Here is a 25,998-nt window from a genome sequence, read left to right as displayed (position 1 = left end):
GAAGGGTGAATGCGCGATACATAAACCGCAATCAACGTCTGGCCGTTGTTCGCGACACGACATGAAGCACCTGAGAATCGTGAAGAGGTTCGTAAACGGTCGGCAATTTCCGGCAGCGAGGCGTGGGGCCTTCGGGTGATCCCGGAAAGCTGGCGGTCGAGCCAGTCAGTTCAAACGCGTCGCAAGTGTCGCGCGTTTCGTCTTCCACTTTGTGAATTGGCAGTGAATCGCGCACCATCTCCTCTCGTTATATTTCCGACCGATTCCCGCCGCGACGCGCGTACAACGGCGTGACGAGTAGTGCGTGGAAATCGACCACCGCGATAAACAAGTATCCTCGCCCTAACAAGAACGAATCGTGAGAGTCGTCAACCGGGAAGATGACGGATGTACAAGTGAATTCGAACAAGGACGACACCGGCAGCAAATTGCAGCAGGATGACGACGTCATGCAGCGAACAGGTTGGTGTTATATTCATTATTGCGCGCGATTCTCTACGTAATTCTATTTTCGAGAGCAAGCTCCGACACTGGAGCACAACGAAGCTCATTGGTGGAACACGAGTTTCGCCATCTTGGTGGAATATGTCGGAAAATTATTTCCGTAATCTGTTTAAGCCGTTTCGATCTATTTTTCTTGTATCTTTTTTACCGAATAGTTTATGTAACGAGAAAATTTAAGAAAATTATTTCTGCACGTGGAGAATTCGTTTGTTTATTTATGTTGGAAAGTATGTTTATTTCCTTGTTAAAGGTGGATGTATAGATTGTTTTGAGAGGTTTGAATAGTAAAGAGGAACTGCATGTTGATATGACAGTTTGTCATAAAGAATACAGATATTATTATGATATGTATGGATTAATAATTTATCGAATTGTTTGAGTGAGAATTTCTCGATTAATTGTTTAACGTTAATATACTAAAATGTTTTTTTTAATAAAAATAAAGATTCGAAATTAGATAAATATACAAAGATAGTATAACGTTACGCTTGTCTAAAAGATAGTAAATACTTGTCGATAAAATTAATATTAAAACAAAATGCATTATTGTGTATAATATATATGTGACTATACATTTATTTTTTTATTTATATTGTATTTTAAATATTATATATACTACGTTTTTGGAAGAGTATATTCATTAAGAAAAAGCAATTTTTTAAGTGAAAAATAGGTATGCTTTTTAATGTAATTTTTATATTATTACATTTACAAATTTTATACTATTACATTATATAAAATTATTAGATTGTAATTATTAATTTAATATTTATTTATATATTATACATAAACACGTATTATATTATTTTATCAAAAAAAATTAGATTATTTCATATAGAAAGCTCATATAAAAATATTATAATATTTATGGTATATTAAAATTTTAAAATTATATTTATTAAAGAAAAATGAAATATTATATCGCAAAAATAAAAGAGAGTATTATATTTAAAAAACTTTAAATAATGCTTTTCATATGAAATAATCTAATTTTTTTGATAAAATAATATAAAACACATATTATATATAATATATAAATATTTACAATTAATAATTTATAAATATTTAAAATCATTAATTTAAATCTAACGATTTTTTAGTTAAATCATATAATCACATAATTGACATCACAATAAGTATATAACAATATTAAAAGTAAAAAATAGTAAACTAAAATTATTTTTCATTTCATTTTCTTTCATAAATCGCAAAATTAGAAACGATCTCAAACTTTCAAGTAATGATATTGATAAATTGAAGAATATCATTTTTTTTTCTTCGTGCATTTGTTATTGAAAAAAAAGGGAACAACCGTTATTTTCATCAACTACATCAAACGTTGTTTCTATCAACTTGTTCACATCTTTAATAATAATTGCGGAATTAAAACACACTCGACATGCACATGTTCACGTTGAAGACTGTACAATGGCCTCGGTGTCTGGGGGCATTAGACTTAAAGCGATGAGAAAACCGGCATATAATATTGAATCGTAAGACTGGGAAGTCTTTTAGATGCTGATTAACTTAATGCAGCATGTTGTCAGGCGCCCATACATAATTAATCCTACATCTTGTACTCCATTTACGTGGATCAAGATAATCGTGGTATACCATTGTTGCTTGTTGTTTACTGTGCGAAATCATTGTACTCTAAGAGGAAACGGATAACAAGGAGGTGATATTTTTCATCATATCCATTCAGAAACGCATGTAAAAGTCTCGAAGAGATACATGTTACATGAAAATTATATTCTTGATTAATGGACAATCGATGATTCTTTTAAAAAAAATTATAAAGAAAAAGTGAATTAATTAAATTGTTTAAGTACTTATTTGTATAAATCGTTGCTTTATTTGTAAGTACTAAAAAACGGTAATTAATCAAAGATTATAAGATAAAGATTGCATTGTGATATAAAAAATAAAAAAGTTTACATGTAATGAAAAATTCGAAATAGGTAAGTAAAATAAAAATTGCTATCAGAAATTCATAGTAAGTAAGGAGTTAGATTAATATCGATAAAGATTATCTTGTTTCGATTAACATTTTTTTTTCATTTTTTTTAACTACTTGTCTAAGAAGATTGTTAACAATCAACTTTTTTTTAAATCTCAATGAAAAACGAAAAATTAAAAAATACTTTTAAATTATTCAAAAATTTTCAAGTCAAATGTTATGAAATATTTTATGAAATAAAAACATAAATTGTGATTTTTATTTAATAATATCTATCATTGAAAAATTTAACAATACAATAATTTCTTTAAAATTATAATACATAATTAAAAAAATGAAATTCTTTTAAATTATAAGTAATGAATACTATGTATATTTTTTTTATGAAATATATATTTTCAGAACGTTCAAATACAATCCATTTAATAAATATTCTGTGTTATAAAAATATTCTAACCATAACTTCTATTTATATATTCTATTATATTTAATAATAATTATAAAATATAGATATTCTTTTATTTATAACATTAACATATAAATATCCATGAAAATACATTGTACATTGAAGACAATGTTGTCCTTCAACTTGGAAACAAATTTACGCAATAATTATCCAACCACACTTTGATTGATGAGTTCAATACCTATTTCAGATCACGAATTAAAAGTTTGCCGTTTCGACGTTCTTTTAACATGTTACAAAATGAATGTACATCACGCGAATGTCATTCTGTCATATAGTTAATACTATTCGTGACCGATACAAACTATCTATTTAATTGAACGTTACCATCGTAACGATTACCACACCGTTCCACCGTTACCATAATCTATGATTGAAGAAACGTGACGAGGAAAGGGCCATATCGTGTGTCAATTAGGAAATTGGCAACCGTCAATGAAATAACGATGTTATATGGGTGTTACAATTGCCAGAATTGACCTGGCTCACCTTCGATCATCAACTCGAAACCTTAATCGATCTCCCTCGTTTGGCCCACGAATGAAGGCGACACTTTGGCCATCCGCAATTTGTTCCTCACTTCCGGAGAATTTCGAGCGCGAAGAGGGTCCTCACGTTGTCGCAACCATCGTTTCGAATGACTGCATGCAGGATTGATACGCGGATTGGCCCCCCTTATGCCATATCTACGAACGAATTTGATTACTTGTGATGTAGTTTGTATTAATAACGAAACGAAATTTTTTTTCAATTTATTATTACTTGTATTAATACTCGAATTTTTATATTGTTTTAATTGAGATTGGAAATTGGATTGTTTTTTTTTCAAAATATCTTCAGATTCAATTGAATCGTTGATCGATTTGTATTCACAGAATTTTACTTGGAGAATTTTATTTGGATATTTGGATATTCTTTTATTTAACATAAAATTAAAATTTTGTTATCTTTAAAAGATTTTCAAATTTAATTTAATCATCGTTTTATTATTGACATATTTACTATTGGTTTCTATTCTAAATTTAAAATTTTATATATATGTAAAATGTTGAAAATTTTGACTTTGACAGAAAGCTATTTGATATAATAGAAAAATAAAGAGAATAGATAAGAAGATCTTAGGAAAAATTATAATTATAATTCTACAATCTCTTGTAAAAGCTTGGAAGATATTCTAATAATTTAGAAAAAATTAAACTAAAATATAATAAAATAATTTGTAAAATCAATATTTTTTTATTAGTTAGTCTTATTTCAAAGTTTAATTTCACTGTCAAACATAAAGTTAAGCATAAAAATACGACATTAATTTCATATACTTATTCAAAACAAAAATTTGAATATTCACGCTTCTGCTACTAGAGAAGAACAACATTATATTTACATATAGTATTTCTAAAAAATTGAAAAAGTATAAATATTATTATAAATTATCTGAATATCTATTTTAAATAATTATACATGAACTTTTCAATTTTGACTATTTGATTACTCCTTTTTTTTTAAAGCTTTTAAGTTTCAACATAAGAAGAAACCAATCAGGAGAATTTAAAAGAACTTTTCATTCATTTTTATGAAAAAATTTTTATCTTTATGTTTTTTTTAAATTGATTTATAATTTAATATACTTAAAATTCATAATTTAAAAAAAAAGATTAGGTTATATTTATAGATAAAATTGGGGAAATCATTAAACTGAATAATTATTTTATTTCAAGAAAATAATACAAAACAAAAATTTATAGACAAAGAAGAAACTAGATTAAATTAAATTAAGTTTGAAGATAAGATTGTGGAAAATAATTAATTGCATAATTATATTTTAATATTTTAATAATATAAAAGCAAAAATTCATATTAAATTTATGAAAAGGTTAGATTAGCATTCTTAATAAAAATCAAAATTTGGACGAAACTTGTAAAAAAATATTCATAGTATTTGATATTCTTTAAAATTCACGTGTCTACGAATTATGCGAGAAAAAGAAAAAAACGTTATTTCTTTCAGAAAGAATAAAAAAAAAAGTCTTTTGCATGCGATTCTTTTCAAATGTTACAAATGCGTATATTTTCTCAAACAGAATCTCCACAAACGATCGGACTAAAATGAACGATTTGTTAAATTTTATGCGCATGACTAATACGCGAGTACCTATCGTTACGCGAATACTTATCGTTACACGAGTAGGGGGCCAAGGTCCTCCTCGTTACCCATGTCCCGCTTTACGCCCTGACGTGCATCGTGATTATTACAACGATTTGCATCGTTACTCTCCTACAGCCTGAATGTTTATGCAACAATATTGTCCACATCGATGCTGGTTTACTTTTTCTCAATTAATCCCCTTCGAAAAGTGTTAATTACCTGTAAAATAAATTGCGAATGTTCATGCATTTATAGAGGAAATTTGAATATATAAAAATATACGTGTATATGCAGAAAAAATATATAGAAGAAAATATATAATAATATCAATTCTAGAATATCAAATATCTAGAATAATAGAATAATAGATAATAATTTATAATAATATATATAATAATATAATAATAAATAATATATATCTAGAATAATAGAATATCATTAATATTAGAATATTATTAATAATAGAATATATATAAGAATATATAGAAATATATATAGAAAAATAAAAATATTATAGATACTAATTTATTTTTCTCTATTAACTTTGAAAATATAGTATCTATAAACGGTATTTATTCATTTAAATTTATGAAGTGACATATAATATGCCAAAAAAAATGGAAACTATAGTTGATTATGATATTTGAAAAGTGAAAGTGAATCTTTGTTTAAGTTTTGAATGTTTATGCAATAATATTACCCGATACTAATTCTTAATTAATTCTTCAAAGACGTATTACTTGTAGATTATTTATGCATTTAGAGAGAAAATTTGAATGTATAAAAATTATTACAAAACGCATGTGATATGCAGAAAAATATTGTTTAACTGGATAATAATTTATTTTTTTCAATTAATTTATTTCGAAAATGTAATAATTATAAAATAGAATGTTTATATGTATAGAGAAAATTTATACAGAATACATATGCAAAAAAAAAAATAATATCTTTAATTGCATTAATCAAAATTTGAATTTGCATATGTAATCAATTTATTTATAAATATATCTGAAAAATTTATTTTCTTGAAATACATGAAGTATAGAATTTTTAAATTAATAGTTTTTATAAACGAAACATATATTCTCATTTATAAGTTAATTAATTTTTTTCTAATTTAAAGATCATAAATCTATTAATAATTAATTCGTGAATTTGCTTTTCTAATATCGCAATTAAAAATTTTTTAATATTTGTTTAATATTTTTCTTTATCGAGGAAATTTTTGTTAAATTCGTGTGATTGCTCTCTAAAAAATGTATACATATTTTTTTATGTAATATAAAAATATTTATATTTTTTAATCATATTGCATGTTATTGTCATTGCTTAAGATTGCGTTGAAACATAATATTTCTTTATGATATAAATATTTAATTAATTTGAATTTCATGTTACAGTCATAATGTTCGACCATATCTCAAAACACATGTTTAAGTATCCAATGTCATTTATTGTACGAGAATATGTCACTCATTTGTTGCAACAATGACAACAACTTTAAAATTGTGCATTTTTTAAATTATTCCTTGTTACTCACTTTTATAACAGAATCTAATCAAATTATTCGTTTCCAGTTTTTTAATTCTTATTTAAAATATTATTTTTTCTAAAGTAATTTTGGAGTTATAGCCAATATAGAAAGTATTGAGAGGTAAAATAAAGAAATTATATATTTTCCTTTATTTGTATTATTGCAAAAACATTTCTTTGTCAGATTACAAACACATATACCATTTGAATCCGTGCCAATTGTCTGGCAACAATATACTTTTCCGCGTCCAATTTTTAAGTGTTTAAATACAGCTAACCATGTAAGTAAACAAGGAGTTCACACTTTATTAATCTCGACCAACAAGACGTTAAACAACTGAAATTTCATCCATTCGATGAAGCTTTGATTTCATGTAGAAACAGTAATATCAAGTTTTATAATGAATAACATGTAAAAAAATTTATTCCTTGGAAACAGACTATTTTAATCTTAAATATTCTCACTTATAATTGTAAATTTCTAATTATAAATTCAAATAAAGGAAAATAGATTCTTGAAATATGTAATATAGGAATAAGATTTGTTTTGATTTCTTCAGAGTGACTCAGAATCTTGCAAATAGACTGTTGAAGTAGTTATTGTACACGTAAAAAATATGCCAATTTAGTTGGATAATTATTACATATTATTATGCGCATAAGAAATATATCAACTCGTATAAATATTTTGAAACAAATATTTCATTCGTGAAATATATGAAAAATACGAGTATTTCAATAATTTTCAATTTTATTACAATATATTAGAAATATTATTATATTATATTATTAATATGTAAAAAAAAAATCATTTTACCATCAATATGTATGAAAAAATGAGAAATTTCAATTTTCTAATATTTATTTTGATTTATTTTATAAATATGTCTCTTAAATATTTGATATAACTCCATAACTTTTTCATAATTTAAATGTTAAGTAAAATCGTATCTTCAAATAGAATTTTCTTATTAAAATATCCCATAATTTTTTAATAATTGTTTCAACTTATTTCAAATTTTTTCTAAACAAATATTCCACGATTTTGATATTTTCCATAATTCTAAGCATCAAATAAAATCATATTTTCAAATAATTTACAATTTTCTAATAAAAAATATTTCAATTTCCCAATCCACTTTCAACTTTCCAATTTCAAATTTTCCTCAATTCTAATTTAGATATTAAACAAAAAAAAAAAATCGTATTTTCAAATAAAAATATACATCATCAAAATGCTTCCAACATTTCCTTCAACTCATTTCAAATTTTTCGGTTCGCCGATTCAAAAATCCAAGAATCCAAAGGTTACCACCTTTAAAGTATTTTATAAACCGATCGTAGTTAAATCGGGCATAAGAAGGAAAAGCTTAGCGAAGGCCAAACGAAAAATCAATTCCACTCTTATTATATCCGTAACATCCAACTCTTGAGCAGTTGCAGGTATACAGGCGCCTATATTGGATTACGAAACCGAACGAGGCCCGATGAAAATATTGGACTAACTTGGTACATCGTACTTCGTCTCGCACGAAATATTGACCAAACTCTCTCTCTCTCTCTCTCTCTCTCTCTCTCGCTACAGCCACACTTACACCTGCAACACACCGTGTAATTTCATCGTTGGTTTTAGCGCGTGATTAGCCGTTATTTAACTCTAACTAACGAGACCGACATCATCCGTGACCTATCCGTTTAGATTTATTGAAAGTCAATGGGCGATCCATTGAGAGAGTCGGGTTCACCGACCGGCAAAAGAATCTAGCGGCGATGAATGCTCAGAGGGGGAGGGGGAGAGGGGAAAAAAAAAAGAAAAAAAATGGGAGAAACCCTCGACTCCCGCCTCGTTCAAGACGCACCTACACAGCATCCGTGATTATCTGCCCACTTCCAAAGCTTTCGAGGGGCTTCCTTCCGTATGGAGGGTTCGTGCAAGCTAAAGGCACGTCGAGGCACGAACTCTAATGAGCCACGCTCCGATGATTCGAGTGCAATATTATATTATATAAATTTCGTCGCTCCCTTTGCTTTACGGTCTTTCTTCGATCGCGCTCGATCAAAGAAGAAATTAGTGGGATTTGGGAACAAATTTTTTGACTCGATGATAATTTAAATATTTACGTACGGTATTTCGATAAGTGATATGTAGGCTTTTTTTGTTGTTGTTGGAATTTATTTGATGTTGTTTATGTACTTTTATTTTTTTTTTTTTTTTTTTTGGATTTTAAATATATTTCGGAAATCACAGTACTTTTACTACGTTCGATTGAAAAATTTTCTACCAAGGATAATATATTATTATAGATTAAAGATTAAGTTTTTACTACTTCATTTTTATTCGAAAATAGGAATTTTAAACGTTTTTTTTTTTTTTTTTTTTTTTTTTTTTTAAGAAGAAAATTAAATTTAACTTTAGGATAAAATGTGTCTATTTTTAGAGACAGTCGTTACGCCAATTCGCTATTATGTAATAATTTGCGGTATGTAGCGCATATCTACTATTACCTTGATCACATCATCTTTTCTTAATTCATAAAATTTTTAAGTTTAATTATGAGAATTATTTCTTTCATATATATTATAAAATTGTTTGTTTATTTAAATATTTTTTGGATTTTTATTAAATTTTTAAAAAGATATAATTGTTTCATTTTTCTTTCTTTTTTTTATTTTCATTTATAAACATTATAAATTAATTTATACGTAAAATATTTACTTATTATTGTTTTTTTTTAAATTCAAATTAAATATTCGTACATTTGAAATTGTTGAAATTGCGAGTAGAAAAAAAATTTGTCAAACTTTATTCTTTAAATTCAAAATTTCTTCGTTATTTAAAATATTTTGTTCTTAGAATTCTTATCGAAGTGTCCTTTTTAGAATCGTATATTAAGGTGTGATAAAAAAAACCTATTAGACAGATAAGTAGAAGCAAGTATACCGATTAACATAGTTAAAAGGCAACGCTATTAAACAGTCGTATTGCATTTCAACTTGATCGAGTTCTTTGATCTCACATTTAACGTTCTGCGTAGATTTTTTTATACAGGGTGTCGTCGAATAAATCATACGTATATCGGTATAAAGTTAATTATTATGTTTATAATAAAATCAGATAACAATAAAATTGTACATTTTTAAAATTTAAAGTAACATTCGCGAAAGTTTTATCTTCGAAATAAATCAACGAGTCGAAGATTTATGGAGCATAAACACGGATGGTTCCACTTGCTTTCGGTTCGGTGCAACAGATATCGACATGAACTACTTGTAACGCGGCCTGCATAATAATGAGGAATAAAGAAATAAAATACTTTTCGTTTTCAAAAACTTATTATTTTACTTATGAAACACTTTTCAAATTATTTAATAAGATAAAGTAAAATAATACGTATTTTTTTTTTTATTTTTCTTATCTATTCTTCTTATGATTATCAATAATCAAAATTAACATTATCAAGGAAATTTTATACGGAAATTTTATATTAAAATTTAATAATAGCAATTTAATATCAAGGTAAATTAAATTTCATTTAAATGAATTTAATAATAATTAATTAATCATATATTTAATAATAAGATATAAAATTGTACAAACTGTTGATATATCACAGATAAATCATAGGATCAAAAATTTAATTATTTTAATATATATATATATATATATATGTTTCACAATTTCTATAATCAAGATGTTATATCATATATTTGATATTATATATAATAATTATACATACTTGAAATATATTTATTTTGAAAAAAAAGTACTAATGATAGAAAAAAAGATTAAATTAAATAGTATTCGAATTTTAAAAATCAGAATTCTATAAGATTTATAATATATAATATATAAAATTGAATTACAAGGAATTAATCTAAAGAAATAACAGAAAAAATATTTGGATAAAAGTAAGTTTTTCATTTTCAATACATTCAAATTTATTTAAATACATTCATCACCGCTTAATCATCGATGAATTGTGGATCGGTTCCACCGTGTACATTGAACGACCACAACCACGTGTCACGATTTTGGTCACAGGATATTGCGTTTGAGAAAATATCTCGTAACACTTGCCTCTCCAAGTCGATCGCGTAACTCGCCTTCTCCCCATCTGAAACGTGGAGCTATCCACGCTCGCAACGCTTAATCTACATAAGACACGATGCAATTCCTTAAACGAAACCGTGGACGTGTTTGGTATCAATTTGTCGCGCTTGTGGCCGCATTCGGATAGGCGGCCCTTCACCGATTTGTTCCGCTTTCCGTTAAAGGCCTGGTGGCGGGGCCATAAACACGTCCTCGAAACGATCAAACTCGATCAAATGGGCTTCGAAGATACGTGACGCGTACACTGCTGTTCAAAAGTATTGGGATAGCTATGGTATTCGAGATTTTCCATGAGTTTTGATTTTTTAAGCATTTTTCTATATTCGATTACCGTGCTTCTCTCCATATTATTTGGTAAGATTAATGAATTTCGAAAATTTTACAAATTTTGTACGATACTGCGTCTCTTTCACAGCTTTTTGTGATATTTTTATCACAAATTTTGGTATACGGATTAGTATATTCTTTAATATCAGAAACTTTAATAATATTTTGAACAATTTTTTAATTTTATCAAAGAGTATTTTGTTAATGTTTTAAAAAATTTTTTAAATATAGGATATTTATATCGATTGGAAAAAATTTTTTGATAGGATATTTGTATCGAATTATTCGAAGTTTAATGATTCAAATGATCAATTGATATTTTAGAACACGTATCCTTGTTATAAAAATGATTAATTTATTTCTTGTACTTTTTTTATTAACAATGAATAATAACTCATCATGTTTAAAAATTTGATAATTGAAATTTCAAATGAAATTTGTCTCTTAAATTCTACATTTATTTTGTTTTTCAAAGCTATTCAATTTGATGCTCTTTGTATTAATATTAGAAATTTTTTCTCGAGTGAAATATTTACAAAAAAAACTTCGAAAAAGGATAAAAAAAATGTTTATTTGCCAATTACTGTGAATACTGCATATATTGCATATACACTATATGCATACATTATAGATACTACATACACAGTTTCATCACAAAGTGAGGTTATGTTTTGCTAAAAAACCTCTCAGACACTTCTAATTGATTCGAGGAGCAATTAACATGAAGACTACTACAGTGATAAAGTAATAAAAGCAAATCTAAAATTAGATTTAAGTATTGAACTATTATATATTGTTAAAAAGGAAAAGAATAAATTTTTTCTAATAATTTAAATATATCTTATAGATATAATAGACACTTTTTATTTAACAAATAACAAAAACATTTTGTTTTTCAAACTCTATTTAGTGGGATATTCTCATATAGATCTCATATAGATCTCATATGTCTCTTTTTAAATTTATAGAAGATTGATTGGTTTCACCAAATCAAATAACAAAAAACATTGAAACATTATTTCCAGAAATAAAAAAATAAATAAATAAATACATAAATATCTCAAATTCCAATTTCAATTGGAAAAAAATAAGTTAATAGCTAAAATTTACTTATTTTCAGAAAAAAAAACCACATTGATGAATATGTTAAAATCGTTGAAAAATATTTGTAATAAATTAATAGCTAAAATAGTTAATTGTTTTCAGAAAAAAAAAGCCACATACAAAAAAAATGTTAAACATCGCGTATTTTAAAAAATATGTATTTTAAAATGTTAAATTTCGCATATTTCATCGGCATTTCACGTGTGCTGGAAATTTCTTAAAATCAAATGTCCTTATACTTTTGAATGACAGTGTATTCCATGGAAGTTACACCTGGCATGTCGTTTCTATCTGTGCAACAACCGCATACCGATAACGCCTTGATCCTTGCGATGATTACGTCAGCTTTAAAATTGTATCGAGAAATGTAATCGCGTCAACGTTGATAAAACCAGTTGCGAATAAATAGTTCGTTTGATGTACACCGAATTGATCGTGATAGAAGAAGCAAAATTTATCGATCGATGTAAAGAAATGGATATTGGTTTTCATTGTCTCGTTTCTAAGTTTGGAATCTATTGATAGATATTTATGAAAGATTTCAATTTACAAACTATATATTATACAAAGTGATTATTTCATTTGAAAAAACGAAACGAATCTTTATTCAAATTGTATTTATAAAAATATGAATTCTATTTTTAAAATTTTTGAAATTTATTATGAATTTATTATAATTTATTAAAATTTTAGAACAATTAAAAATTATTGATTTGATTGAACGTTAATGAAAATATTAATTGGAAAAAAAATTTTTTTTTGCATAACAATTAATAGTTAGTAATTAAGTTGGTAAGTCTTTATCTTAATTTTTTTAAATTTGAAACACATGTTATTGTTTTATTTTACCAAAATTATCATTTTTTATTAAATAATAAGAGAAGGACACAATCAAATTTGAATTCTACATTTTTTGTTTGTTTTCCATCAACATTTGCATTCTACATATCACGTGTAGAATATTCTTTTTAAATATATAGATATATATAATAAATCTGTAAAAACTGTAAAAAATGAATCTCTTTAAAATAAAAATAATTTAATGTGAAATAATTCGTATTTATGTAAATTTATATTTTTGCTACAAGCTTATTATATATTTTTTCATTATGACAGATGTAGTAAAAATATAGTATATTTTTAAAAATATTATTATTTCTTATTTATAAATTCTTTTCATTTTATTTTAGTTTCTAGTAAATGACATGCCTTTATCAAAAATAAATTACACCGCAGAAATTGTAATTCATTTTTTATGACGTGATAACACGTACTTATGTTACTGATAATTGTATTTTTCAATCGTATTCTTATAGTTAGAATGTATTCGTATTTCTCGAAAGACGTTTGTAAAATAATAAAGGCAGAATAATAATATTTTCTTCGAACAAACTGACAATTTAATTTTGATTAAATAAATAAAATTTTGAATCTATATAATTATTCTAATTCGACTAAGAAAAATTCCATTTCATTTTATTCGTGCGAAGAAAGTTCTGAAACTGTGCTATCTTATTTTACTCCGAGTAAAGAAAGAAAATACTGAAGCTAATTTTATTTTATTACGAATAGAAAAATTATGTTTTGAAATTATTATCTCAATTGTTTAAATAGTTCATTATTAATGTAAATTTATATTTTTATGATTTATATGTTGCATTAATGCATTTATATCTATTTATTAAATTAATATCCAGAGTCTCGTTTTTTACTTCGACTAAAGCAAAAAACTGTACTATCTCGTTTTATTTAAATTTAAAAAGGGGGATTCTAGAAAAGAAATTCTGTTATTTTATTTTATTTCAAATAGAGAGAAAATTTTATCTCATTTAATGAGGAAAAAATTCTAGAACATTATACTATATCATTTTATTATAACATACTTTATCCTTATATTATCTCATTTTATTTTTAAAAAAGAAAAATATTAAGATACATTCTGTTGTAATGGTTACTGATTCTTACATGTGATATTATATAAATATATATAAATAAAATAGAAGAATCTGCAATAAAATAAAAAAAGAATAATAATAATAATAATAATAGGCTTCATTAAAATGAAAAATTTCTTCAAAATAAGTTACATGTTTATTTCATTCAATAATAGATTTTGTATGTAAAAATAAATAAAATATATAAAATAAAATTTTATTATTTAAGTTCTTATTTTTGGATTAGAAATTAAAAATCAAGATAGATTTCTTGAAAAATAATATTCAACACTATTAATTAATCATTCATTTATATTTGAAAAATTTCCAAACTTAATTTTCTTGAATGTTTTTTTTAAATAAAATGTCCTATATACTATTTCAAAATATATATAATAATTTAGATTGTAAGTTTTTTATTATTAAGACAAATAAATTATACCTAATCTAATTTAACTTAATCTAATCTGATTTTAAATTCACAAAAATGTAAAATATCTATAACTTTTTAAATTTATTTAAAAATTAAAAAATATTTAAAGAACTTTGTAAACTTTGTAAAATATTTTTAATATTTTATTTATCTTTACATATCATTTTTTAAGTTATACCATCAATTTTTAGACATCCATTATTCTGAAAATTTCATAAAAAAAAAATTTTTCGTTTTGATTTTGATTTGATTTACAAATTGAATTCATTTAAGATATATAAAGACTTTTGTAACTGACTGTATATATATTCATTAAAGTTTAATTTCTCAGTGTTGAAATTGTAAAATGATGTTAGTTGGACTAGGTTCGTGTATGATAATCGATGATGTCACATCTTGAGAATGATCAGGAACGAGACATGATGATTGTTTGACAAGTTTTTTTTTTTTTTTTAACACTAATTGGATATACAATATATCCTCATATACATATTTTAAAAATGGATAACCTTTAACGTCGAGATTAGCCTATAGATTGAAAGAAGATTTATTTTTCATGTTAGATACATGTCATTCAGTACAAAATATTTTGCCCAAAGCAAAATTTATTTTTTATTTTAGAAATTTACTATATTGGTACATTTGTATTTAGAAACTAACAAAAAAACTGTCGAGTCGTATTATTCTGTTCTATTTTTTATACAGGCATTACACAACATAAAGTCAATATCAAATGCCTAAGAATTGATAAGCTTAAATGAAACAAGTTCCAATCTTTGCACAACAATGAAATTAAGAACTTAAGATATTCTGATAAGAATTTATTCGATAATCTACAAGTATTAGCACTTATGAGTGAACATACATAATCAATAATTTCTTAAAATCATTTTTAGGAATTGTGAATAATACAAACATGTTGATTAAATATATCTATATATAAAATTTGTAAGTATACATAATTATCAAAAAATATCTAATTAATCGTTTCTTTCTAATATTATTAGAAATTTTAGATATTAGATAAACATGTATATAATATTTTTATATAATTTTTCTCTTTTAAAAGAATAATTATCTTTAAAAAAAATTTAATCTAAAATAATTATAAGTATTAATATAATATTTGTATATAAATTCATTTATAATATAAAATATTTTCTATTATTGGTATTATATACTATCAAATAAAGTTTATTTCTTAAATTATACGCAATTTAAATTTTCGTTAAACGAAATAAAGAGAAAGCAAATTGTCATAAAATTACTCTATCATTATCTTGCTTCATCTAATACAAATTTCAATTTCTTATAACTCAATAATCCTTTTACTGATATTTTTATATGCCAATTTTTGTATTTGTTTTGTTTATTCTATAAATATAAATGTTGTTATTCTATAAATATAAATGTAATATGTTCTATTAATAATAAATTATATATTATCAATATTAAAAAAAATTCTGTATATATTAAAACACAAATGTATTTATATTATATGTATTTATATCATAATGTATCATAATGTATTTACAACTTCATTATCATTTCTGTAAATTTGAAATAATTTATTACGCTACGTTACATAATTCTTTTTCCAGTTACTGTCCCAATAATCAGGTGAATAAGCAAGTGTGCGTGTAATCAATAAAACTTAGCGACAGCGCGTTATTACGTGGGGATAATTTCCGTTGTAAATGGAAAGTGCGTGCAAGAATGTTTTTCATACTAATACTAAATCTACTATGGAAAATAGGTAACATCGATAAATATGCGTTTTCATACTTGACGATCTGTCTTCCATTATTAAATATTCAAAATATCGATATTTACAATGGATATGTATCGTACGTTTATTGAATTCATTTTTTTTTAATAAAAATATAATATTTTATATTTCGAATTTTATATTCTTTTTTTTTCACGTTAAAATTAAATATATTTTAATCTATTTAGTTTTCAAGTTATTTTTATTTTAATATTAATTTTAATATTATTACGAAATATTAGATCGCAATATCGTTTAAACTTTTCATATTGAAATATGTTATTTTAATCCAAAGATATAAAGCGCTTAAAAAACGACGTTTAATACACGGATAAAATACATAACCTAAAAATGGAATACGAAAACAGAAACGAATAGCGGAGTGGCGTATTGTTATTTGCATAAAACGAAAACGAGTTAATGGAAATGGGTTATTGATATGTCTTTCAGCCTAGAACAAACTTATGTCACATTCGAGCGAACTTACCCTTACTATGTTTCGCGTAAACCAGGAAGGGACTGCGTACAAAGGCTGACTAAAGGGGGCGAGGGGCTGTGAAAGAGGGGGAGGTAGAAGAGAGGGTTCGCACGAGTTGCAGACAGGAGAATCGATAATAAAACGACGCGACGTCGCACAGCATCCAATCTTTGCCAGAATGGAATCGTTTTTCTTTAAATGGTTAACCTCTTCAGAAAAGCTAACGCTTATTTGAATTAAAATTATTCTTAGTAATATCCGTTGAAGAATTTTTCGCTGTTGAAATCTTTTAGTGATGAAAAGAGAAAAAAAAATTGATAATATCTTATTTCACTTGACAATTGCTTTGAAAATATTGTAAAGGATATCTTATAATGTTTTATTAGAAAAGGTTAAGATATCTGTAATTTCGTGGAAAATAATGAATTTCTAATTTTTTTTTTTTTAATTATCTTTTGTGACATTCAAATACACGTGACTATTTATAATATATTTTCTTCTTTCGATTTTTTTTTTTTTTTACATATTTTTAAAATAGATTTTAACAGAAATAAAAAATTATTTATGATTCTGAAAATATTAATCTTTTGATCCTTTTTTCTTTATTATAATTAAATTTAATAAATTTTCGAAATGAAACAAATTATTCTTGAATTATTATAGTTATTTTAAAGAAGAAAAAAAAATATTAATACTTTCTATTAGATTTTTTTATTTATTAGATTTATTAGTGATCAAATTTGTTTCCATGTGTGAAATAATTTTAATATGATTCAAGATTATTGAATGAATTGATCGTATCATTTATGATCTCATTACGATGATTAAATTAAGTCATACGTTATCAGTTTCTGTATGCGTGAAACATAAAGAATATTAAGAACAGCTAGCTACGAGAATGGTAAACGCGAAAGTAAAAAATATTAATAAGTGTCAACTAACGAGTGGCGCAGCTGCTAACGCGAACAAAGGGGAAAAAGCACAAATTTGCATGTGTCCCTAAAGTCTAAAAGAACTAAACAACAATGGACGACGAGTACAGGCAGTGAAGTAAGTTGAAGAAGAAGTATATTAAAGTAAATTAATTCAATGATGGAGCAAATCATATTTTTGTAAACACTGTGATGCAATAATTTTCTCGAATATAATATAATTTTGAGGTTAGGTTTGATTAGAGCAATAGAAAAAATTTTTAAACTATATTTATTCCTTATTATTTATTTCTATATTTTTTCTTTTTAAATATGATTATGATATTATTTATTTACAACGTATATATAAATAAATTAGTATTAATTATTTTATTGGCTATTATTAAACTATAATATAATTTCTAAATTGTCTTTTTAAACTAAAAATATTCTTATTATAGAAGATAATATTTATAAATAACACGAATATATTAAAATCGGAGAGATACAAAGATGATAAAATAAAAATTAATCTATTTGTGCATGGACAGACGTTCCATTTATTTGTTCACGCAGATGTTCTATATCCTATATTGTATGTAGTATGAATATATACTTCCAAGCGCAACATGCATTAATTAAACAGTGTATGTATGACTGTTATATTATTGATATATTGCCAAAGAGATACACTTTATACATTTAAGACTTAATTCTCTAATAATCATCAGAATAATTTCCCTTAATTTGTCATTGTTTTTTTTTTTAAAAGATTTAAGGATTTAAAATGTTTTATAATTTTATAAAAAAATAAAAAGATTAATAAATTCAATAATGTTAATAATATTGTAAGTTTAACAATGTTTAATGTAATAATTTTTTGAATTATTGAAACAACGCCATCCTGTGAATTAACATCTCAAGAGAATTGCAATGTATTTGAAAAATAGTAGTTGGAGAATAATATTTTTTGAAAAATTGCTACAATTATTTTATATAGAAAATTTTATAATAAAAATTTTCGTCATTATTTAATTTATTATAACTATGGGAATACAATAAGTTATAGTTTTTTGCAATGGATTTTTAAAAAATATTAGATTTATGTTATGCTAATTGTATATTAATGTTAAATATTTTATATTTTATATTTTACTTAACATATTATTCTAATATTTTTATATATTTTTAAAAATAAAGTATCATATTTATGCTAGTATATTAAAAGTATTTTTATATAATTATGTGGAGGAAAAGTAGTTCACAGTTATTCGATTAAACACCAATTAAAAATTAAAATTAAAATATATAAAAATAAATAATATTTCCTATGAGAATATTTCGATAATTCTATCTAATAGTTAAATAGTTAATCTTGTTTATAAGAAATATAGATAAAATATTCAAAAATAATATCCAAAATGTGAAAAAATTTTTATACTAAAGTAAAGTAAAGTAAATAGATAATAAAGTGTAATTAAAGCAACATCGAGTATAAAATATCATTAATATCTTAATAATGTAACCCATCCTTTTTAAGTTACTTCATACGATTGATAGGCGCACCTCTCTCAATTATCATTAAACATAGTTCTTGATGTCGAGGCGTAACTGATTGTTGCCATATCGTCTTACTGGTAATTGTACGATGTACGGCTAATGGACCAAATCGTTGTCTCAGAAGTGAAATCATTCTACGTTTAACGACCAAAAACTGGTTACGTCACTGGCAAAAAGGATAAAAGAAAAAAACATTCATTCTTGATTAAACTTGAAATTTTCTTGTAACTCGATATCATTCTTCTTTTTTTTTTTTCAATTTCAATCATAAATTGAAGTTATTTCGAACATACTATAGAAGTTTAAAATTTAATTTGATTCATCGTATTTTAATTATCTCTTACGATTTGTATTGTTTGAATTTATTGAAAATTTATAAATTTTATTTTAAAATAAAATTTAACAAATTAAATAAAATTAAATAAAATTTTTACGAATTATTATTTTGGAATTAAAATAATTTGTTTTGCAATTTCAATTTTATTCTTATATAAATTTCAAGAGACTACTACTAAGAGAATCACTATTGAAGCAATATATTATTTTAATTTGGATTATAAAATTAACAATACATATATCCAAATACATATATATTAATTTTTAAACGCATTACTTAAATGTTAGAAATATATTATATTTGATATTGTAAAATAATAAAATAAAGTATATCGACATTCCCTACATTATTCCCTAAAAAAAAATAATCAAATTTATTTCTATTATTTTTCAAACTAATTCATTTATTTCTAACGTGTTTCAAATTTACATAATAATTTGACCACCCGTTACACCGTAGATAGACTCTTCACCAGACCGACATTTAAGTGATAAAGATACAATTCAAAAGGCACTACACTACTATCGATGGAATTCAGGTTACCTACGTAATTAGCAAAGATAACTTTTAAGTGTCGTGAATCGACCGAGGCTTGGTATCTAAATGTGGATAAGTTTCGCGATGGAGAGGGTATAGTGGACAGAAGAAGAACGAAGAGGATATGTGCGCATCCGCGTGGGCGTGTTTGCACGTAAGATCGTCAAATCCAACCACTTTGAACAAGTATATCGGGTCTACGGTCCTCTGATCCGAGAATAGGCGACGTGTCACCTTTTTCTTTTTCTTTTTTTTTCTCTCTGACTAATTCTTATAGATTGGTTGTACGTTTTTAAGTGTGTATGTGTGTGGAATTATGCATAATTATGATGATGTGTACGGTTTGTAGTAAACGCAGTGCACATTTATCCTTAATGTTGCATCTAACTGTAAATATATGGTAATTATCGAATAATATTATGGAAAGATTATGTACTGATGTTTTTTGATATATTTGTGAAATATATCTTTGAAAAATCCATTTTAAGAACAAACATAAAAGTGTATGAGATTTATTATATGTATTTTGAAGTTGAGATTTATTTGTTAAGTTATAAACTGGAAGTTGAAGTTAACTGTAAGTTAGATGAAGTAAGATGGAAATAGAACTTTTATTTTATCTCTATCTCGCTTCTTCTAATTTTAATCGTTTATAGATTAAATATTGATGATATTTTTGTGTTTGTTTGATTTATATCTCACCTTATAAACACAATATATAAAACAATATATATAAAACACCTTATAAACATAATAAAAATCAAAATTAATTTTGAACAAAATATCTGCATGATAATATATAATATTTCCATCTCATTTCTAAAGTAATAAGTTTTTAATAGTTTTATTTATATTAAAATGGTTGAAATTTTGAAAATTGTTTATACTCAATAGATTAAGAATTATTGAGTGATATTTATTTTCAATATTGATAATAATGATATAATATTGATAATTTTTAAATTATAATACATTATATCTTCTTCATAAAAATAATATCTAATAACTGATAAAAAAAATATATCTCTTTTAGAAAATAATTTTCTAACAATATCATTCTTTAAAAATGATTTTTTTACCAATGTGTTAACTTCGTTTCACAACACATTTTTAATTTAAAACAATCATATGTAGTGCATGTGTCAATCGTAATTTTTTTCCTTATCTTATCTTGTGAGACAATAATTATGAGTGTTAATAGATAATAATTATTCTCTTAAATCAAAAATAATGAAGTAATCGACATTTAAGATAATTGTTATTATTTAATATACTTAAATCGTATGATATATAGCTTTTGATTAGCACTACAATATGGGTGTAAATATTTTATAACGATATTTTCTTATGATAGAAGCAAAGTTAGTTCAACTCATTATGCTGTATGTAAAACCATAAATATAATAAAGAGATAAATAGTGAAAAATCCTTTGAAAGCAGATTTTATTTTTTTAATGCGTCATGATTCTTAAATAAGTACGCATTGACTAGGTATTTTTATATTAATATTATTAGAATATTATTGGAAAAAAATATATGTAATGAATAAATTTTGTATAGAATGTAATTAGATAAAAAGGTGTAATAATAAAATTTAGAAAATTTATAATTATTGTAACTGTAATCAATATAAATTTTAAAGTTAATGGTTTAAAATTTAATTTTGTGTCTACTTATAATAACATATGTGATCTTTTGTAGTAATTTTTAATAATGATAATATTTTTTTTTACAACAAAAAATTTAATTGAGTCAATAGAAACTATATGTTGTATTTAAATGAAAAGAAAAAAAAAATACCAAAATTCTGTAAAAAAAGAAAATAAAATTTTGTATGTACTTTCTTTGATATTTTTCAACTATAAAATAATAATTACTAATTTTTGGTTTTATCTTACATAAACTTTTTATTCTTTCTATTCACAATTGATAGGCAAAGAATAATAATGGTACAAATCATGTATATTTATTTTATTCTCCAATTTTCCATTTTTTAAATTCTATTTTATTTTATATATTATATCATAAATTATTAGAATTTTAAGATCACATTATCTCTGACATGTTACATATGAAATAATTTTAACAATTCTTTGACATTAAAAATACAAAAATATTTTTCTAAAATTATGCATAATATCTGGATAAATAATTATTATACCATCTATGTTTATGCACTATTTTTATAAATGAATCGAAGAAATAAAAATCAACTAAAACATCAAGACAAATTAATTAATTATATTTGTAACGACCTTGATTTGTTATGACGTGTATTATAATATCAGCGACTTCCTACGTTCATTTCCGCTCAACAAACATGAACATACTTTCATCTTGGTACCTGGAACTCTAATGATACATTGTCTCCTTTGATGAACCGATGAATTGTGTTTTGGGAAGGCGTTCATCCGGGACGAGTCGTAAAGCCCTAAGGTTACATAAATGTCACGACTCGTGCTCGTTTATTCGTCTGTTTGTCGATGCATTTACAAATAAAGAGAACCAACGCCCATCTGTAAATTGACATGACACTCGAACAATTGGATCGTTCATTACGAACGATGTGGTGCAAGTTCATTTTTAGAAAAAAAAAAAAAATCGAAATAAAAATTAGATATTTACATATAATTTAGCATATGAACTTTTTATTCGTAAAAAACACTTGAACAAATGAATACTCGTTCGTTACGAGTATATAATGTCAGGTTTATTTTTAGAAAAAAATTTTGAGAAATTGGAACAAATTTTATTTGAACAATTGGTGTTTTTTTATTTAGAAATATTTTCATGAAAATTCGAATGTTATTATAGGTAATTAAAATAGAATTACAATTCGAAAAAAATTGAAAACTTTCTTCTTCATAATTCCATCAAAAAAACAAAATCTTTCTAATCGTCAAAAAACACTTATCATACGTTGATCGTAAAACAAAATACTACTGAACAATTCAAATAATTAGTAATTAATACATTGCATTTAATATAATCTTCCATATTCGTTTATTTTCACTTTTAATGTAGGAAACGTTCTCAGATTCTAAGAAGAATCCAAACACGAGAATATTATTTTTACAAGGTATCTTATCTTACCTGGTAATGAATATCAATGCAAGGAACATGCACGAGGGAAAGGATAAGTTAAATTATCGATTCTTAACGATAAGAGAGAACTCCGGCTCGTGGCTCGATTCCAAGGGGGCGTTTGCATGGCTTCCATCGTTGTGGATTAGTAATCTTCGACTAGACGACTACGGGGAGCAGTACACCCTATGAAAAAAAATTCTTCGCTGTCTTTAGTCAATCTTAAGTTAAAGTTAATAGTCAGGTAATGTCAAGACAAGAAAAAATGTACGATAAAATGATAAAAATGATCATTTATAAAATCTGTGCAATGCTGTTTTTCTACGAACAATTGCATATGATTGTTGAGAAGTTGAAATTGGATGAATTGTGGATTAGAACATTTAAAATTATATATTTTTGAATGTATCTATTATTTATGATCGATGTTATAGATTCGTGAATAAAATTTTTTTATCAAATTTTCTTATTCTTTTTTATGTAATTTTATTAAACCTGGACAATCATATTTATCATCAAAAATGGATGATAAAGAAAGAAAATAGAATATATTGAAAAAGAGTTTTTAATTTTTTGAAATTATAAAAATAGTTATTTTCAGGAATAAAATTATTTAATATTTTTTTTTCTTTTCTTTTTTTGGAAAATATAATAGCTTTCAATCAAAATTTGTATATTCATATTCATAAATGTAAATATAATTATATTTCATATCAAAATCATATTGTTACTAAAATATTTCAAAAATTGAAAATGGATTTTGTTAATTATATAAATGGTACAGAGGAAATGAAAAAAAATATGACAGAAATATAAAATTTTCATGCCATAAAATATTTCAGAATTGTTATATATGCGAGAATAAATTTTGTATTAAATTGTTAAAAATTAAATATTTACATGCTACAAAGAAAAAAATATATCAAGTGAAAATGAATCTGCAATCGATATTGAATTTATCTCCGTCGGTATATTTGATTTTAAATAATCGAGGAAGTTATCATATGTGTAAATACACAAACTTTCGAAAGCGAGTATTCTTACCGCAAGATGGTTGGAAAGACTAGTATTGATTTTATCATAAACGAGGTTGTTTGTGATTTTGTCGTACAAGTAACGACTGATGGTATAATTAAGTGAAGAAATTTATTTTATAGAAAAGAATTTTAATTTTATTAATTTCATTTTATAATTTCATTCGAAGATTAAAAGATTTAACAAAATTCTCTTTTTCAAAATAATGAAACGATAATTATTATAGATATTATATAACATGAAAAAGTAAGTTTTTGAATAATCAATATTCTATAACTTTATATATTTAAACAATAATTTATTGTTTATTATTGATTATTATTTAAATATTGTTGTTATTCGTTTTTTTTAGAAATTAATAATTTTTACAAAAATTTATAATTTATTGTTAAAATTCAATTAAAATATATAAAATAAATGACAGAATATTATTTTTAAATAAATTGTAATTTTTATGAAATATAAATGTTTTATTTATAAACAATATTATAAAATTTTGTGATATTAAAAGTGGGACAGTTATTGCATCAAATATAGAGAAAAATATATGTCGCTAAAACAACAAGAAGATACTAAAACTTTTTATCGCCAAAAGCAATTTTTGACGAAAATTGTGTTCAGAATTCTAAAATGTCAGAGTTAACACATACATAGATATATATTCTAATAATCGCGTGAGTAAGCTATTTGTTTGTAATTATTTTTAAACTAAATTTACTATTTTCTTTTTTTTTTTTAATATTTTATTTTAAATATTAATTTCTCATATCAATAAAAATATTTATTTATTTGTTATGTATTGTATAATAAGACATATTTAAAATAATTACATACTGAAATTAAAATTATATTTTTTGAAAGTATTAATAGACAAATTTATAAATTGAAACTGAATAAATAAAAATAAATGTAAAAATTATTAATCTTCATTGTTAATTCTTTTTTAATAATTTAAAATAGTATGTATATATTTCTAAATTACTAACTATATCATTTATTAAAGAATATAATATATAAATATATATTATATATATTAATATAAAATTGGATCGAAACCTGATTTTTAAATTTGAAAAGATTTAATGATTTAATAAAACATTTATTAATTTAATAAAACATTTATTAATTTACATATAATTCAAATAAATAAAAAAATTACAAAATATTATTTCATTTTTATTAATATATTTTATTAATTTACAGAATTCAATTTACAACAAATTTAATAACGATAAGTCTTCATTTTATTTCAGGTAAAAAAAATCAAATCTTCATTGTCGAATTAAAAGAAGTTATGCAGTGAAGCAAAATCTTCAGCAACCAGAAATAGTCGACAACCGTGAATTTGATATTTTCTGCAAATAATATAGTCACGTATGTAACATTTTAATATTATTTTATTATCGATCTTCTCGTATTTCTATACAAGAATGTGGCGCCTGTGGGTCGCGACTCAACACATTAGTTCATCATTTGTCGATAATATCGCCACTTGGAACATAATATTAGGGTATACCACATTGAGAAATGAATGAAACAACTGTTTCATTGAAGAAGTTTGACTGGATCTTTATACAGTTAACGACATGTAACCGACGATGAGGCGCGAAATAAGCAAGGGGGTATCAATGACGGGCTTACAGCTACTGGATAATTAATCAATGGAGATATAGGCAAACTCTATAACCTCTATACAAATTTAATTCCTTTCCGCATCAATGTGAAAAATTTTACGAATGGAATTTTATTATTATACTTAATTTAATT

At 24.3% G+C, this 25,998-nt stretch overlaps 1 long non-coding RNA gene across 1 annotated transcript; it reads left to right on the top strand.

Annotated features, from left to right (window-relative positions):
* The first annotated feature begins 349 nt into the window (after nt 1-349).
* Nucleotides 350-25,931, top strand: LOC116185637. Its single transcript, XR_004150503.1, has 3 exons — nt 350-462; nt 23,192-23,440; nt 25,485-25,931. It is a non-coding gene; the product is annotated as an uncharacterized LOC116185637 (long non-coding RNA).
* Nucleotides 25,932-25,998: the final 67 nt, after the last annotated feature.

This window comes from Apis dorsata, unplaced genomic scaffold (assembly GCF_000469605.1).
Source record: "Apis dorsata unplaced genomic scaffold, Apis dorsata 1.3 scaffold_233, whole genome shotgun sequence".
Lineage (NCBI taxonomy): Eukaryota > Metazoa > Arthropoda > Insecta > Hymenoptera > Apidae > Apis > Apis dorsata.
The sequence above is the reverse complement of the archived record's forward strand: the minus strand, read 5'-3'. Positions and strand labels throughout refer to the sequence as shown.